Raw genomic sequence first — 17,790 nt, 5'->3', positions numbered from 1 at the left:
AGCAAGCATTTTCTGAGAGTAAGAACTCTACCTTACATAACTACAACACCGTGATCATATCTAAGGCAATTAATTCAATACCACCTGATATATAGCCTATATTAAAAATTTCCGCCTTCCTCTAAAAACAAGAAAAACCTCAAATAAACAATCCAGGCTACCACCTAAAAGAATTAGAAAAAGAACAGGGACTTCCCTGGAGGTGCTGTGGTTAAGACTCTGCACTCCCAATGCAGGGGGCCCGGATTCGATCCCTGATCAGGGAACTAGATCCCACATGCATGTCGCAACTAAGAGTTCACATGCCGCAAGTAAGGAGCCCATGAGCCGCAACGAAGGAGCCCGCCTGCCGCAAGTAAGACCCGACGCAACCAAATAAATAAATAAATAAATTTTAAAAAGAAAGAAAGGAAAAGAAGAACAAACAAAACCTAAAGTCAGCAGAAGGAAGGAAATAATAAAGATCAGAGAAGAAATAAAATAGAGATTAAAATTTTCCCATTGATTCCAAAAAGATAGTCTATAGTTTAAAAAAATCCAGAATCCATTCCAAAAATAGATGCTATAGCTTAAAAAAACCCACCAGAATCCACTCAAGGTTCACCTAACCCAGCACCCCTCAACTAATCTCCTAATCCAGCACCCCACCCCCCTACCGTTTTTTCATTTTTGTTTTTCATGACATTGGGTTTTTTTTTTGAAAAGTTCAGGCCATTAGTCCTGCTGACTGTCCCACATTTTGCATTTGTCTGACTGCAGCCTGATGATTAGATCTGGTTAAACCTTTTTGGCGAGGTGTGTCCTTCTGGTGCATCAAACCAGGATGCACGCGCGCGTTTGTCCATGACGGGCAAAGCCAGGGCCTGCCACTTGGTTAAGGCAGCTTCCGCCATGGCACGGAGTACTAATTCCTTCCTAATTAACCAGGAACCGCAGGGAGGGCTCTTTGAGGCTGTATGAGAATGCAGTTCCCCTGCAACCTCTCACTGTGTTTTCTCCACTTTAGTTTTCCCAGAAAGGTCACTATGCAGCCTGTCAGGGCTCCGAGGGCAGAGGACACGAGAGGGCAGGAGGCCGAGTTTAAATGGGAAGAAAACACAAAAAACGGATTCCTGGAGTCTTAGGCTGTCATCAGAGCTGCAGCCCCGGCCAGGCCCTGATGCTCAGACTCTCAGGGACTGACCAAAGGCCCCACGGGGCCTCTATGTGACTCTGGGGCCTGGGATTGGCCCTGAGACTCGGGCTGGCGGTCTTCTGGAAAAGTGGACCCATGACATGATTTTAAACATGGACAAGCACATTTATACACACAGAGGGAAAGCCCCAGAATAAACCAGATGCACTGTGCAAAATGTCCAGGGTCACAGCAGACCACGGTGAGGCGCCCTTGACCAGGACACACGAGCTCGCGCTCTCTCTCTTTAAGCCTCAGTCTTCTCATCTGCAAAATGGGGGCCTGGCCTACATGAGCCTCAATTTCTCTGTTGGAGCTAAGAATAAATGATTATATTATTCTGGGAGCTAATGTGCCTGGGGGTGTCCAGTTCGGATCTGCAAGTGGCGCTCTCTCTCTCTTCCTCTCCCTCTTTCTCCCTCTTTCTCTGATCCCTTCAGCCTCAGCATTAAAGATGGAATCTGTAGCCTCTCAGAGTTGATGAGAGCTACTGGCACGAGATGGGAAGGATTCAGTGCATCCAGGCGAGAGAAGAAAAGGAATTCACAGCTAAGCCAAGAAACCACACAGAAAAGTCAGACCGAGCCCACGAGTCCAGGGACACACAGTGATAGGAGATGCTTTCTGAGCGAGCCTGCTTGGGGGACCACCTGTTCTGGCTCCTCAGACGTGCTGGTTGGTGAGCTGCCATCTGATTTGCATAGAAGGAGGGTATGAGGGTCTAGGAGATTGAATCATCGGTCCCCATTCCTGGCTCCTTCCGTATCCATGTCCTTTGCTGAGTGACTCTGCCACCTCCCCCCAACGTGCACGCATGCATACGACACCCACCCCGCCTCCACACACACACAAACACACTCTTGGGCCAATGTGGAGCGAGCAGAATGACGATATGCCAGCTCCAGCCACAGGAGACTTGCCCTGGAGCCCCTGCCATCATCAAGGATGAACCTGCTCCAGACACACCCCCCGCTGGTCCGAAGAGGCCGAGCTCACACGCTAGAGCCACCCGGCCCGGCCCGGGCATCACCCATTGACCTGAGACGTGGAGCCAGCAGACCCACGAATGCAGACAAACGAGCCTCTCTGTGGCCTGCCACCAGGACTGTTACGCAGAAGGTGAATGGAGTTTTAACTTTAGCACTGCTGGGAGCCGTTCTGCTGTGTTTTAATATTCAGGGTCATTCTCGTTATATTAAATTAAACTCCAGCGGGAGGCCGGGAGCTACTTCCGGTTACTGGAAAAGGATGCCCCAGCTGTCCCTTTACCGTAGGTTCTGGAGCACAAAACTTGGGTGATGGGAACCTTCATGTAGTGAGAGTTCATGTGAAGCTAGCCCTTTGAGCTCGGGAGAGGGTAACTGTTTCTAAATCGAAACCTTGCCGGGTCGACACCCGTTTCCATCTTCTTCTGGGGCTTGGTGGATGACACAATTCCCCCCTCTTTGGGTGACCCAGGAGACCACTCCAGGTGGTGGGGAGGGGTTCAGATCTAGCCCTTGGTTTGCATCGTAACTCTGCCATTTATTGGTGTCTGACCTTGGGCAAATCTCCCAACCTTCCAAAGTGTCAGTTTCTCCACCTGTGAAATGGGAGGGTAACAGGAGTCCCGGAGGAGCTGATGTGCTACCAGGTGGGGGTGTGCAGTGATGGCCACGGAGGCTGGAATCCGCTCGTGCCGGCGCTGGAGGAGGGAAGGTGCTGCCCGAGGCCTGGGAGTGCCTCTCGGAAAGTCCGCGATCACAACTCCTTCCTGAACGTTTGCACCGCGGGCCAAAGGCAGGTGAGGTCACTCTTGCACAGAGGCATCTGCCCCAGAGGCAGCCTTCTCCCAGGCAGTGGTCCTGCCTTCCAGAAAATCACTTTTCAGGGTCCTCAGACTCACTGCAACCTCTCCTTTTCCCATGCTGCTTCTCTCCCCTGCTCTCAGAAGTCTTCTCATCTTCTCCAGCTCCCCAGAAAAAGGCTCATTGCTTACGGAGGTGGCCAGCCATGCACAGGTATGACTCGCTGTCACGGGGGGCCCTCTGGGGCTGCATCCTCATTCTGGATCATCCTGGAAGCTCAAAGCTTCCCGAAGGCTTGGCCCTAGATCGCTGAGGTCTTAAGAACAATGAGACTGTATGAGTCGTCTGCTGCCACCTGACAAGGGTTGGCGGCTTACAGCAACAGATATTACTCACACAGTTTTGGAGTCAGGAATCCGGGACTGACTTGGCTGGGTGGTCTGGCTCAGGGTCTCTCCTGTGGGCAGGATGTCAGCTGAGGCCACCATCTCATCTCAATGCTCCTTGTCTTTGCTTTTTGCTGCACCGTGCGTCTTGTGGGATCTTAGTTCCCCAGCCAGGGATTGAACTCAGGACCTGGGCAGTGAGACCGTGGAGTACTAGCCACTGGGCTGCCAGGGAATTCCCCCGAAGGCTCCTCTTCTTAGGTGTCTCCTGCACAAGGCTGTGCGCAGTGGGCCTCAGTTCTGTACTCCTTGGGTCTCTCAGGCCGAGGCAGTTTGCTTCCCCCAGAGCAAGGGATGGAGAGAGAGAAGCTGCTGTGGCTTTCTTTATTGGTCACAAAGACCAACCCTAATACGATGGAGTGGGTGAGGACCAAGAGGCGGGGCCGCTGGAGACCATCTTGAAGGTCACTCTGCTGTGACACCAGTTATGGACTGTTCCTCACCTTCACCCCGTCCCCACTTGCCCTGAGACCACAGGGATGTCGGCTCCTCCAGGGCAGGGGCTTTGCCTCTCCTGCTCACTGACGTGTCCCAGCAGCGCCAGGCACATGGCCGATGCTCCGTGAGCTCTGACTGAGGGACCGGGGCGGAGACGCTTACAGCACGTGGGTGTGACAGGCGTGTGAAGGGCGTTGGGTGATCTCCCCGGAAGCGTCAGGAACCAGGGCTAGGACTTAAGCAGCTGCTTCTCAAACTGATGTTACTTTGCATGTTGCTTCTCGAACCCTGTAAATCCCTTCTGCCAAAGCCCTGAGGTATGGCTCTGACTGTGACACGGCATGAAACCACTGCCCTTTATGGGCCCAAAGCCTGTGGGAGCCACGGCGGCCACAGGGTGCCTCAAAAAGAGACAGGAAGAGGTGTAACTGCTCAAAACCACACACATCCGGAAGGGCGCTTGTGTAACACCCGCTTCCGCTCTCTCCCAGAGGCCAGGAGCTCCGAGACAGGAGCCAACTCTTCTCCTGTGAGTAAGGTGGGTGGCAAAGAGCGAGAGCTGCTGAACCTGCGTGCACTTGGGGTGTCCGTTCTGCCCGTGGAGTCATCTTGGAGGACAAACAGAGAGGCCCAATTGCCGGAAGGGGCTGGAGGCCAACACTCACACTCCCAAACAGTACCACCCAGATCTCGCTCAGATTCAGAGGGAGCTGGGGGCGGGGAGAACGGGCAATCGTTACTGGGGGCTGGGGGTCACGGCCAGGACCCCCCCCCCGCCCCGCCCTGCTGCTCTTGGCCAATGAGAACCTCAGTCTCTCCTCTAAACTCCTGAGGCTTGAGCCGGCGGGACGAGCGGCACAGGGACCCCTCCCCAACCCAACACTAAAAAGCACGGACCTCACGTGGTCAGACCACGGTGGAAACATCTGGACCAGCCACAGAGCCCACGGCAAGACTGCCCGATAGGGCGTCTGTTCACGTGTCTAACTGATGCCCCATTAAGAATTCCTTATAAAGATCACAGACTGGAAGTTTCAGTCTTTTCAAAGCAACCTTCAAGCACCTGTTCCCTGATACGAACGAGTCAACCAACACAGAGCCGTGGCTGGACGGCTCAAATTGAATTGATTCCACAGCAAAAAAAAATATCAAATCCCAACTCTCCCAAAGCAACGGTGGAAGGCCTTTCCCCTGGTACAGCCCACCAAGATCCTCACCATGGCTTAGGCGCCTACTGGCTGGGCGCCTTCCGATCGAGGGGAAGCCTCGCTGTGGCTCCTGGTTACGTCAGGGCTGCGCACAGTGATGGTGGCGGGGGGAGGGGTGGCCTGCTGGGGTCAGCAGCTGAAGGCCCCCAGTCATGGGGACAACCACCTCCCCTCCCTGAGAGGAATGGAGGCTTGGCTCACGGGGTGGAGGGGCCTCGTCCCCTGGCCATGGCTCCCCCATCTCCATCTGCATCCCGGTGACCACAGGTGGAAGGGTGTGGTCACCGAAATCTGGCCAGAGGGGCCTCAGTGCTCTACAGACCACGTGAGCTGCAGCGGGTCAGGGCAAGACGCAGGAAACAGAAGCCCACATGCGCTCCGGAATCTCCGTAATCTTCCCCAGGGGCCCAGGCCACAGGCCTCCCTGCGGTCATTCATTCAGCAAACGTTAGAGCGCTCCTGTCCCAGCCCGGGAAGCTCACAACCTCCTCCCCGTGCGCCGCCCTGGTCTCCCGCGGTGACCACAGCCTGCACCAGTATCCTGCTGGGGCCCAGAGTGGAGAGGACAGCAAGGTTGGGGAGGGAGGCAGCAAGAAGCTGGGCTTTTCCGGGCCGGGAGGGAGCCCCTTAGGCATCAGGGAGCCCACCCCTGCCCCCCCACCCACGTGGTGACCATGGGCCGCCCTTCCCGGACAGAACTGCAGGGTGGGGAAGGGATTCAAGGGGTCCTCGGCCACCCTCCCCTATGCATGCGGGATCTTAGCTCCCCAACCAAGGATCGGACATGCACCTCTCCCTCATGCCCCATTGGGCATGCCCGCCAGGGAGGTCCTCGTTTTGTTTTCAAGGCGGGGACCCTCACTCCTTCCGCCCGTGAAACTACTTTGCACTCAGAGATGGAACCCAGGCTGGGGGCTCCTGGGAGACAGCGGATGGGCAGGAACCTCTACCAGAGCCTGTTGGGCCCCTTGACAGCTGGGCCCTCACCCCCAGGCTGGACAGCTGGGCCCTCACCCCCCAGGCTGGACAGAGGTGGCCCTGCTGCACTCTTGATCTCCGGGCAGCTCCTTGCCCTAGGGATGAAAGCAGAAGCCAGCAGCCCCGGAGGCAGAGCTGTGTCAGATGCCTCCTCTGAGTGCCACCCGCTGCGCCCCCCTCGCCCGCCACCCAGCAGTCACTGGGTCACGGGAGGCCTGCCGGTCCCCTTCAGGGAGGATGCCTGCAGCCTCTGTGCCAGCCAGCCACGTGGGCTCGGCCTGGGTCCGGCAGGGCATCTACAGGGGTGGCTGCAGCCAGTCCTGCGGGGGCACAGGGCCTAGGGGGCTGCTGGCCTGATGAACCCTGGACGTCAGGGGAGCACCCAATCCCTGCAGAGGGAGCCAGGGTCCCATCCCCTCAAGCACAAAACCCATCCTGGGAAGCAGGGTGCCCGAAATGCCCTGGGTACCTGCTCCTGGGTCAGAACAGCCAGAGACAAGACCATCCTGGTGTGTACGAGGTGGAAGGTGAACACCGCAGGACCACGGGGCCGAGCAGGAAGCCGGCGGCAGCGAGCGACAACGCGGGGGACGCTCAGCTAGCCAGGGCCCCGGCGAGACAGGGTGTGGCCTCTAGTCGCAGGCGTGCCCCGAGGAGGGCCCCAGACACCCCGGCCTTCCTGACAGTGCAGCAGCTGCCCTGGGCGGCAGGGTGGGGGGAGCCCTTTCTGGGGGAGGGGGAGGGGACAGACACACAGCCACCAGCTAGTTCTGGGGATGTTACAGTTCCTGCTTATCGGCGCCGGCTCTGTGCCCGGGCTGGGCTACGCACCTTTTACCCACGTCCCCTCATTTGATTGTCCCCCCAGTCCTGGGGGGGCTACTGCTGCTCCCCCCACTCCATCGATGATGACCCTGAGAGTCAGAGGTCAGGCCTATGGCTAGGATTTGAACCCAGGGCTGGGCCGATTCCAGAGCTGTGCTCTGAGGTGGGCACTGCTAGGATGCCCCCCAACTGGACGGTGACCCGGGGCAGGGCTGTGTCCCTCACTCATGTCCCATTCCCAGTCCCGCCACCGCGCCAGGACATAGCAGGTGGAAGCAGATGACGCGGTGGTGGGGGGCCTGGGAGGACGGGTGAGGGGGGGCTCCCTCCTCCCTGGGGAGGAGGTTTTACCCACAGTTCCAGGGAGCGGGGTGGGCACGGGGCTCTGAGGCTGCAGTGGGAGTAGCCGCCGTGGGCCCCCGGCGGGGTTAAGACACAGATGGGGCGGTGGGGAAAAGAAAGAGGAGAGAGAAGGGAGAAGTAAACAGTTTGGGGCGCTCTGGAGCATCTCATAAATGATTGAAGACAGCAGCTGTCGGGGGGTGAGAAGGAGGGGGCCGGAGAGCAAAGGGACAACGGGAAAAAGAGAGGCCCTGTGGGGGGGGTCGGGAGGAGAGTCCCCACGGCTGACCCCCCCGCACACAGCCCTTGCTGTCTTTAACCTTCTTAGACGAGGGCACTTTTATACACGGCAATCAAGGCCCGTGAATACTAAATGCTACCCAAGGCCACAGGCCCATCAGTGGCAGAGCTGGAACGGGAACCAGGTACGTCTGGCTCCAGATTGGGACTCTTTCCTCCACCTGCCCTGGAGCCCCCTTGGGCCTGACTCTGGACAGGTACCCTCTGCTGCCCACCAGCACGGAGGAGACCCTGTGGGTCCACAAGGCACACTTAACTCACTGCTCTTACACACCTCCCGGCAGCAGGTAGAAGTTGGACATTTCAAACTAACGCCTGTAACTTCGCGAGCCGCTTGGCGCTGTTGGTCACCGTGAGTCAGGTCTCAAATCGCCACTTCACTCCTGGCCCCTAAGAGTAAATCGTATTTCTTCAAGTATCTGCCAACGCTTTTTCAAGAAGTTCCTTTGGACTGGAGGGCAGGCAACCACTGAATGCTGGGCTGTGAAGTTAGGGGTGCTTCCTTTGGACGAGGGGCAGCTTCCCTTCCGCGTGGACGCATCTGAGCCATAGATTTAAGCTGGATCAATAAACATGACAGACAGCTGCTGAGTGGCCCAACTGCCGCCCACATGCCCCACCTCCTGAATCATCTTCCAGCTAGTGTGGCCTGGGACACGGTCTATCAGCAGGGTCCTGGGGTGGGGGGAGGGGCATCCAGGGAATTTTGCTTTCCTCGTGGAAAGGGACAGAATCTTCTGGAATGTTCCTCATGGAGGAGTCTGTCTCCATTTTCAGCAGAAGGAGTGGTGCGGGTGGAGGTCTCTCAGGCTGGATCGGGGGCAGGAGGTGGTACCTCAGAGGCCTGTGTGGGGTGGCCCGCAGCCAGTAGTCTTGTACTGTCCCCCCAGCTCGACCACAGAACACGATCGCATGCCAGGCTGGTCTTGAGACCACTTAAAGTTACCTCCTGGTAAGTGCGGACCTCATAGGGATTCTAGCTGTTTCCACAACTTACGGAGGAAGTTCTGAACAGATCTGCCTCAAGGTAACTCACATTCCTTTGGGCCGGGACCTGTCCCCGGAGTGTAGGCGGAGGACGGGGTTCGTGCATCCTAGACACTCCCAGTGTGCGGAGCAGAGAGCGGGGTCCAGGGCTCCAGAGACACACAGCTCCCTCTGCAAAACCCCCATGGGGAACTCTAAGCAAGTGAGGCCTCTGGGGATGACCGAAGTGATGAAACATGTCCTTTATCATGTTTTTTTTTTTTTTTTTTTTTTTTGCGGTACGGGGGCCTCTCACTGTCGTGGCTTCTCCCGTTGCGGAGCACAGGCTCCGGACGCGCAGGCTCAGTGGCCATGGCTCACGGGCCCAGCCGCTCATGTGGGATGAGGGATCCCATGTGGGCATGTGGGATCCTCCCGGACCGGGGCACGAACCTGCGTCCACTGCATCGGCAGGCGGACTCTCAACCACTGCGCCACCAGGGAAGCCCTTTCATGTTGATTTTAAATCAGCATCCTTGTAACTTCTACCCACAGGGCCCACCTCTGTTCCCCGGCCTGGGAACTAAGGATGGTTTTCACGTTTTTTAAGTGGTTGGAAGAAAAACAAAAGAAGAATATTTCATGGGACGTAAAAATTATAAAAAATTCAAATTTCAGTGTCATCAATACTGCTTCACTGGTACAGAGCCATGCTCATGTACTGTTGGGCCTCCATAACAAAACGCCACAGATGGGGTGGGGGAGGACTTCAATGACAGACATTTTTCTCAAAGTTCTAGAGGGTGGAAGTCCGAGATCCAGGTGCTGGCGGATTCAGTGTCAGTGAGCACTTCTTCCTGGCTTGAGGACGGCTACCTTCTCCCCGTGTCCTCACAGGCAGAGAACGAGCTTGCTCTGGTCTCTTCCTCTTCTTATAAAGGCACCAACCCATCATGGGACCCCACCCTCAGGACCTCATCTAAACCCAATCACCTCCCAAAGGCAAACGGCATCCCACTGGGAGTTAGGGCTTCAACATATGAATTTGGGGGACACAAACATTCGGGCCAGAACACTCATTCATGTATCGGCCACGACTGCTTTCACGCCACGTGGCAGCACTGAGGAGTTGGGATAGAGGCTGCACTGCCTGAAAGGCTAAAACAATTATTCTCTGACCCTCTGTAGAAAAGGTTTGCGGATCCCTGTTCTAGGAGTTACCTCGGCCTCTAGAAGGCTACACCTCCGTCCTGGAGCAACAGGGGCTTCAGGCACACAGTCTCTGGAGCAACAGGCCTCTGCTGCTGGACCCCGCCTCTGCCCCCGTGAGCCCACACCTGTTTCCTGGGCCCAAGTCTCGGCCGTTGCCTCTCTTCGAGTGGTGCCTCAGTTAAGTGAGGGCACTGCACGGAGCACTCTGCCTGGGCCCCATGCGCACTCTTGGTCACTGTCATTCTGTTCATCTCCTGCATTCAGGTGTAGCTTGCGTGGTTTGGTGACTTTCAAGCCAACCCTGGGATTCCGTTGAGAGTTTTCAGCGTATGAGATCACAACCTCCTCTCCGGGGACTGGACAGTAATCCAGTTTAATAACTGATAGCCAGAAGCAGATCCATTTCAAAGGCGGCGTGATCTGTAACATTTTGCAGCCCCGTTCAAAACCTCGCTTGGGGAGGGGGGGAGGCAAACGCAGGAGGTGTGTTTGTCAACGCTGGTGCCTGGACGGGCCACACGTCACATTCCGGGGGGATTCACCATTGGTAGGCGCTCAGCTCCGCGTCCTGCAGTGCCCATCCTGGTCACGTCATGGGTGAGGGGTCTCCCAGAGCCTTCGTAGAAATGCAAACCTTCATGGTTGAAAAGCTCCTTTTTTTTTTTCCCTGGGGGACACCTCCCGGGTGACATGTTATGCAAATTTTCCAAGTGTCCCGGACAGGCCACGTGCAAAAGCCTAATCAAATCCACAACGAGCCTCCATGGTCTGTCCCAAGGGCCCTCTCTCTCCCAGCGGTGTGGAGGTTTCAAAGGGCTCCACAGTGACTCATGGAAGCCGAGTGGCCCTGAGGACATCGCAGGAAAGGGGACCCCTAAGAGGGCTTCTATAACCCTGCCCAGTGGGGTCCCACCTGCTCTTCCCCCTCAGATGTCTGGGGAACAGAGCAGGGAGGGTGGCCCGCAGGTGGGGCCCGGGGGTTTCCTGCGGCTGTTAACCTGCGGGGGTCTGAGGTTAATCACGTGACTCAAACGTGCCTGCCCCAAAGATGTTGCCTGCACAAGAGAAAGCTAGTTACTGTGGAATCTTATTATTATTTTAAAAAATCTCTAAAGCCCCGCATCAACACCAGCAAACCAAACCACCACCAGACAAACCCCCCCATCACTGGTAGGTGTCTTTTGATGGATAGGATACCTCCCTAGGATGCTGGAGCACCTGATGAAAGGTATCTCTGGTGGGGACCGCAAACCTCTGGTGGGTGCAGCCAGGGGCCGGGGGTGGATACGTGGGCTTTGGGAGTCTCTGCCACGTGAAAACAGCCAGAGACAATTTGTGAATGAAAGGGTGTGGCTGTGTTCCAGTAAAACTCTGTTGAGCAAAGCAGGTCGTGGGCTGGATGTGGCCCTCAGGCCATAGTTTGCAGAACTTTGATCTCTGACATTAAAAAAAAGGTGACATCCACTGAAATTAAGACAGAAGTGTGGGTCCTTATGATGTCCACAGCACTCACAACTCTGCTCTGTCCTTTCGTGGGGACACTCCCGTCAGGAAGGGGACCCCCTCAGGTCCAAGATGACTCCCATGCTGCCTGCTGGCTGAGCCCCTGACCCCGTTGCTCAGCGGGGGTGCCGGGAGGGAGAAGGCACAGAGGTCCCATGTGCCCTGAATCCTCATTCACCTGCTAGTCATTCTGATTTATCATCGGACCGCAGGCCTGATTAATCCGCTCCTAGTAAACATGTAAAGCCGCCCCCCCAGCCGCTCGCTGGGGACAGCTGGCCACGGTCGCAGGCTGCCTGCCGCCGCTGACGCCATACTATTTTTGGTTACTCTTTCTGTCTCATTTAGTTTTGATACGAGTTGCTCATACAGACTGTATGTTCTCTTTCTTGCTCCTGCACTGAGATGAAATAAGCATAGTATTTTTAAACCCAGCTCGTGGGGCCTCAGCGCAGCACCTGGAAAGCGCCGTCCAAGGTGGGCCACCTGGCCTCAGGCTGCGGCCCACAGCCTTGCCTCACCCTCGTGGACACGGTGACCCATCAGTCCTGGGGAGACACTGGGCCTTCAGGGTCCTGCAATGACACTGGGCTTTCAGTGGCTGGGGGTCCAGGACATCTGAGTGCCCTCTGAGTGGCAGGGAGGGACGAGGCACCAGACACCCACCTGAGCAGCATCTCTGGCCTCATCCCTGGGTGGGGACCAGTCCAAGCTGCTGGTGACTGAGTGCAGAGGTGTGATGTGCTGGGATAAAGGCTTTCACGTGCACTCACTCACTTAGCCTTCATCCCACACCCTGTGAAGTTGGTACTGCTTATTACCAACCACTGGTGCTGGCTGGGGAAACGGAGGCTCAGAGCGGTTCCGTTGGCCTGGCCACGCCCCCGCGCAGCCCTGAGAGTCCCTCCTCTGAACCACAGCCCTGCGCTGCCACGGGCAGAGAGGGAACAACCAAAAGCCTCCTCCCAACAGGGGTGAGACAACCGTGCTCTCCAGGATGAGAGTGGCTGGGATGGGGGGTGGGCAAAGGCCGGGGGGCGTCTCCTTAAGAGACCAGCAACGATGCAGGTGCGAGCCGGGGAGGCCTGGGCCAGGGTGGGCTGGCAGCTGCTGGAGCCGGGAGGTGGAGACCAAAGACCGGCTGGCGGGTGGATGTGGGGTGCTGGGGGAAGACAGGGGAGCAGGGTGACCCCCCCCCCAGCTCCTGACATGGGGGAAGTGGTGGGTGCAGCAGGTTGGGGGAGCCTGGAGCCTGGTGGCGGCTGCGTCCAGTCCGAGGGGCCTGTGGGACCCCACGTGGGGGGCTGGGGTCTTCCTCTGGGCTCCTCCCCTCTCTCCTGCCACAGAGCCTTGGCAGGTGCCGTCCCTCTGCCCGGGACGCTCTTCCTTTGTGTCCCTGCTCAGATGTCACTTCTCCAGAGAGGTCGTTCTGGAAAGCCCTCTCCAATGTCCTGTCCATCAGAGCAGCACGTGCATTTCCTGCAGAGCTTGTACCCCAACCTGTGGTGACTCCACCCGGCTGTCCCCCTGACCAGATGGTGAGCTCAGAGGGCAGCCACTGGGTTGGTCTCATTCCCTGCGGAATCCCTCGTGCCGGGACGGGGCGATTGCTGAACGCACGCAGGCAAGTCACGCCTGCTCTGCATGGCTCGCGTGCTCCTTCTTCCTGCAGCTCAGCACCTCCTCCACGGGGTTTCACGGTGGAGGGTGCAGTTCGCAGAGGCCCAGGTCAGGATCTCAGGCTATCACTGGACTGACAGGCTCTACCAGGTCTGGAGTCCTCGACCAGGATGATCCCTGGTTCATAACACAAGGACAGAGCCAGGCATCTCAAGGGCATGTGTGCACAGGCATAGAGCACGTGTACATGCATGTGTGAACATGCACATGCACTCACACACCACCTTTACCATCTCCATGACCTTCACCTCCATGACCTTCACCTCCATGACCTTCACCTCCATCACTTCTACCACCTCTAGCACCTCCACAACCTCCACTTCTATCATGCCCTCCACCTTCACCCCAGGCTGGCTCTTCTTCCCCCAAGCACTGCTGCTTTGGAGTCTTCCCCCCCGAACGACCCTCTGAGCTTCAGTTCTCACCTCCATGCCCACGAGCCCCACGGCTGCACCGTCAGCACCCCTGGCCTGAGCCCCAGGTTCAGACTCTGTTGGCCGCATCCACATAGCTGCCCCTGGAACACTCCCTCTCCTGCCCATCTCCACTGCCAGCCTCGGGTCGACCACCTGTCCCCAGAGTCCCATTCCTCTTTCTCCACCGCAGATCCATCAGGCCACGCCTTCACTGGCTGCCCAGGGCCTTCAGTCTCAGGCCCAGTACCTGGGCTTGGTCTGCAGAACCATTCCCAGCCAGGCCTGACTACTTCTGCAGGCTGCTTCCCACACGCCTGCCTGACTCTCTTCCCACACACCTGGCCTTGGGCACGCTGGTCTGCCTCGTTCCCTCATGCTCCTGTACCTGTGGCAGCCCCTGCCCTTGCTCCTTCTGTGCCCCACCCTGGGGCGGGTGCCGTGTCTCCCCATCCGCTGGGGACGTCACCAACCTCAGGGTCCAATGCAGTGGTTGCTTCCCCGTCCTGCACGGGTCACCCCACACTATTTGCAGTGGTTACCCCCGGGGCGGCAATAGCGGGGAGGGTGTCGGCACGTTCCGTGACTAACACCTCTACCGTCCGAATCTTCTGAACTACTCCGCTAAAGCCCTAAGAAGCAAAGAGCTGGGGCAGGTCTACTCGACTCCAAAGCCAACACTCTTAACGCCCCCTCATGCCATTTTGTCCCAGGCTCCCATGATGATTTCTGGAGAAGAATGCTCCCTGCCGCTTTCTGGTTTAAATCTTTGACACTCGAATGCCAGCCCAGCCTCTGGGCACCCTCATCCCCAATAAAGCCTCCCCCTCTTGCCTAAATCCAGCTGGGGGACACATGGGGCTGATGTCCCCCACCCCACCCCGGCTTTTCTACCTCTTTCATTCACCGGAGCGGGGACGAGGAAGGACTCGTCAATTTGCCCTCAGAACGTGAATAACCCTGGACCAGGCATTCCACCTGTGAACAGGGGGAATGGGGATGATCGGAGGGGGAGGGGCAGGCAAAACACCCTCCAATTCCCAGAAAACAAGCCGGTGGCTCATTCTGGAATCCCCAAGACAGGGATTTTCAAAGTCTGTGTGTCCTGGTCACACCTGAGATAGTTCTCGAGTCTAATATTTATCTACTTATTTTTCCAGTTATCTTTGAATTATGACAAGTAATGCTGGCTTTCCCTTACTTGCAGGAATGGCAAGTTTCATTTCAAAATAAGCTTATTTAAGAAAAACGTTTAACCAGCTGAAAGAGAAATGCAAACTCTGAGACAGGTCTGGCTGTGTGCACGTATGACTCAGAGCATCAGATGGAAGGCCAAGGACTGGAGTGTGGAAATACTTGCCCAAGACAGAGAGACAGACAGACAGAGACAGAGAGACAGACGCATCTGAGTGCAGGAGGGGGGGTGCTTCCTGAAACCCACAGCCTCAGAGTCTCATCCCCAGAAATCCCAGGAGAAGGCATGTAGACTCCACTGCAGAACCACAGGGCAAAAGTGAGTTCCAGGTGGTCATGCAGTTCTCTCTTTTCTTTAAAACTAAGTTTCCTCCCCTTTTGTGAAAGCATGTCAGAGTTCCTCCAATTACAGGAAGTTTATCAAGAGAATCTAGGGAGAGACCAGAACCCTGGCAGGATGTAGCGTTCCAGGCCAGCCCCGGAGAGCAGCTCTGATGAGGGTCTGGGTGGGCGGACGTGCCTCGGAAAGGGGGTGTGTATGCACGCACGCACACATAGCCCACAGGTGTGCACACAGGCACACACACGCACGCACGCACACACAGGCCCACTCTACCCATCGGCCAAGCAGCCCGAGGTCTGCGGCCGCTCGTGTTCCCCAGGAGATGCTGGGGAAGGCCTCTCCTCCCTCAGGCCGGAAGCTCCGCCCCAGGTCAGGCCAGAAGGGTGGCCGGAGCTTCCCGTGTGTGGGAGGACTTGCAAGCTCACGGCCCGCGTGCCAGGTGGTTGCAGGCCAGCCCCGGGGAGCCTCCCGCTGCTCCGAAAAGCAGATGCTCCACAGAGCAGGTGAAGATGAAGGACCCAGGATCCCCCCCGGGTACGGGGGGTGGTGGCTAGAAGGACTTGAGAGCCATCTGGGCGACCCAAGCGTCCAGCCAGAGCACATCTCAGACATGACTCAGAGAGTGTGTCCCACACCTTTGGGGTAGGCTGAGGGGCTGTGCCCGCCCCTCCCTCCCCTGGGATGAAGTGCACCCAGGGGTGCTTTTCCTCCCTCTGGGGCCTGGCTGTGCCCACTTCCTGCCTCAGTGGATGCTCCCAGAGCCATGGGCGGGGCTGTCTCCCTGGGAGGAGCCGGGCCCCCATCAAGGCAACAGGCATCTCCTCACCCAGCGCTCCAGGCCTGAATGCCCCACGTGCACCAGCCCCTCTGTGGAGGCTGAGGGTCAGGGGGCCACACACAGCGTGAGAACTGGCTGGGGGTGTGCCGTGGGACAGAGCTGTGTCGCCCACACTCCACAGCCCCAGCTCTCTTTTCACACCGAGAGCGTTTCTCGCCTGTTCTGGTATCTGGACCTTGTCCCTCAGAGGGGAGAGGTTCTTAAAGATAAAGAACAGCGGAACCAGAGCGACCTGTCCCCAGTGCTGACCAGTGTCAGGGGGACAAGGGGGGCTTCCTGCTGCAGGATCGGGACTCGGCTGACTGCCCGTGAGGGCCTTTCCCTTACGAAACCCAAGCCCTGTCCTTCACGCCAAATAGAAGACAAGCTGCAGGTCTTAATGGCCCACCTCCAGGATTCCCTCCCCACTGGCGCCGGTGAGGGGGGTCTAGGTGAGGCAGCGGCTCCCGGCCCCCCACACTCACCAGCTCCCTGGGGGGCGGTCGTGCAATCCCAGAGGACTCCAGGCAGCACCCACGGGCGGCACTGAGTCCGGGACACCCTGCGGTCAGCATGCCTGCGGCATCTCCAGCCCCTCGGCCGCGGCTGCAGCGCCGCGAGTACCTGGCTGGGGCGTCAGAGACAGAACCTCTGCATCCGCCTCTGAGCGTGATAACCAATGAGCCGAGGGACTGCGGGAGGGGGAGGGGAGGGGGAGGTCCGAGCACGCGCTTCCCCTCCCCCTTAAGTGGTCCTGGTTTTCCCCACTCCTTGGGGGGCATCCGCAGTAAGAGGGACAGAGAAATGCCGCATCTCCTATCAGAGCCGGACCGAGGTCTTTTGAACTGAGCCACGGTGGGAAGAAAACACAGAGTTTGGGGGGCGGGGGCGGGGAGGAAGAAGCACCCCTTGCCAGTGATTAGGGCTGTGACCCCATGACGATTCAAAGCCTGACTCGGCAGCTGACACAGGAGGGAGCAGAGACGGCCCAGCTCTCGGCAGATGGCACGTGGAGGGAGCAGCTCCAAGCGGCTTCCTTTGGCCCGGGCAGGGGGGTGGGTTTTAACCGCTTACCCCCCAGGCTGGGAGCAGGAGGGAGATGCCGGCACCCTGGTGTCCCCCAGACAGGCAGCCTCAGAGTCCGTCTCTCTAGTCCAAGTGGACACGTTGGCGCCCCCTTGTGCCACCAAGCAGTCCCTGGACACTCGGCCCTCCCCCAGGGCTGGTGGGGTCTCTTCCTCTCTGGAGCCTTGGACAGCCCACACCCCGAGGGGCCCTCCAAGCAGGGTGCCGGGCAGGGAGGACCTGGGGAGCCGTGGGTGTTCCCATCTTGCCCGCTGCTACGAGTTTCTGCAGTAACACTGGGGGGCTGGTGGTGGGCCATGGGCACGGGGGCCACCTACTTCTGGCCAGCCCCGTGCAGGGGCCTCTGGTCACTGTGTCCAGCCAGGCCCCTCCCCTGTAGACGGCACAGCGCCTGGCACAGCACAAGGCTGACTGTCCGCAGCTGATCCCCCAAACGCCGCGTGATCGCGTACACGGTGGTGCGGGACCCCTGGGCTTTACGGGCATTTCAGCGGTGACCCTTGGAAGAAGTTGAGCGACAGACCTAAAGGCTGTAGCACAAACCCGTCCCTCCCCGGGCGAGGCACAGGCTGGCATCCTGAAAACGGGGTCCTATCTGAGCACCTCCCACCTGCCCTCGATGGGACACGCCGCGCTGTCTCACCTGCTCACCTTGTCACCCACAGGTGAGCTCCATGAAGCCTCCCCAGGCTGCTGGGCCCACCACTCTGAGGCCAGGAAGGGGGCTCTGCCCTCTAAGTACGCTGGCAGGTATGGCCGGGGTGACCCCATACTGGACCCCACTCCTCACTGCGGGCCCCGGCTCCGGGTGTAACTGCTGGCTTTCCAGAGAGGGGGTCCGACTCGACCCAGCTCGACCCCAGGTCCACACCCCATACTCCCACTCTTACCCCTTAGCCAGTAACACCCAACATGCAGTTCCTGCCAAGGGGGAAGAATCAGCAGACCAGAAAGAAAGCCATAGGAGCTTCTGGAGGGGACCCTGGGGGTGGTGGTGGGGAATCAATGGCGGAAACCTGCTGTGGTGGCTCAAATTGTGCCCCCCGCACCCCAAACATATGTCAGAGTCCCGGTCCCT

General features: G+C 58.1%; 1 protein-coding gene across 5 annotated transcripts in view; it reads right to left on the bottom strand.

The window, feature by feature from the left end:
- Positions 1-17,790, bottom strand: part of KCNAB2 (potassium voltage-gated channel subfamily A regulatory beta subunit 2) — a 97,136-nt gene that overhangs the window by 67,217 nt on the left and 12,129 nt on the right. The window contains exon 1 of one of the 5 annotated variants that reach the window (XM_067718287.1): positions 16,112-16,268. The exons of the other annotated variants lie outside the window; for them this stretch is intronic. The gene's annotated coding sequence lies outside the window, so the exon portion shown is untranslated. Of the gene's footprint in view, positions 1-16,111; positions 16,269-17,790 lie in introns of those variants that run through there. 5 annotated transcript variants of the gene reach the window in all.

The sequence above is a fragment of the Pseudorca crassidens genome, chromosome 2, assembly GCF_039906515.1.
Source record: "Pseudorca crassidens isolate mPseCra1 chromosome 2, mPseCra1.hap1, whole genome shotgun sequence".
Classification (NCBI taxonomy): domain Eukaryota; kingdom Metazoa; phylum Chordata; class Mammalia; order Artiodactyla; family Delphinidae; genus Pseudorca; species Pseudorca crassidens.
The sequence above is the reverse complement of the archived record's forward strand: the minus strand, read 5'-3'. Positions and strand labels throughout refer to the sequence as shown.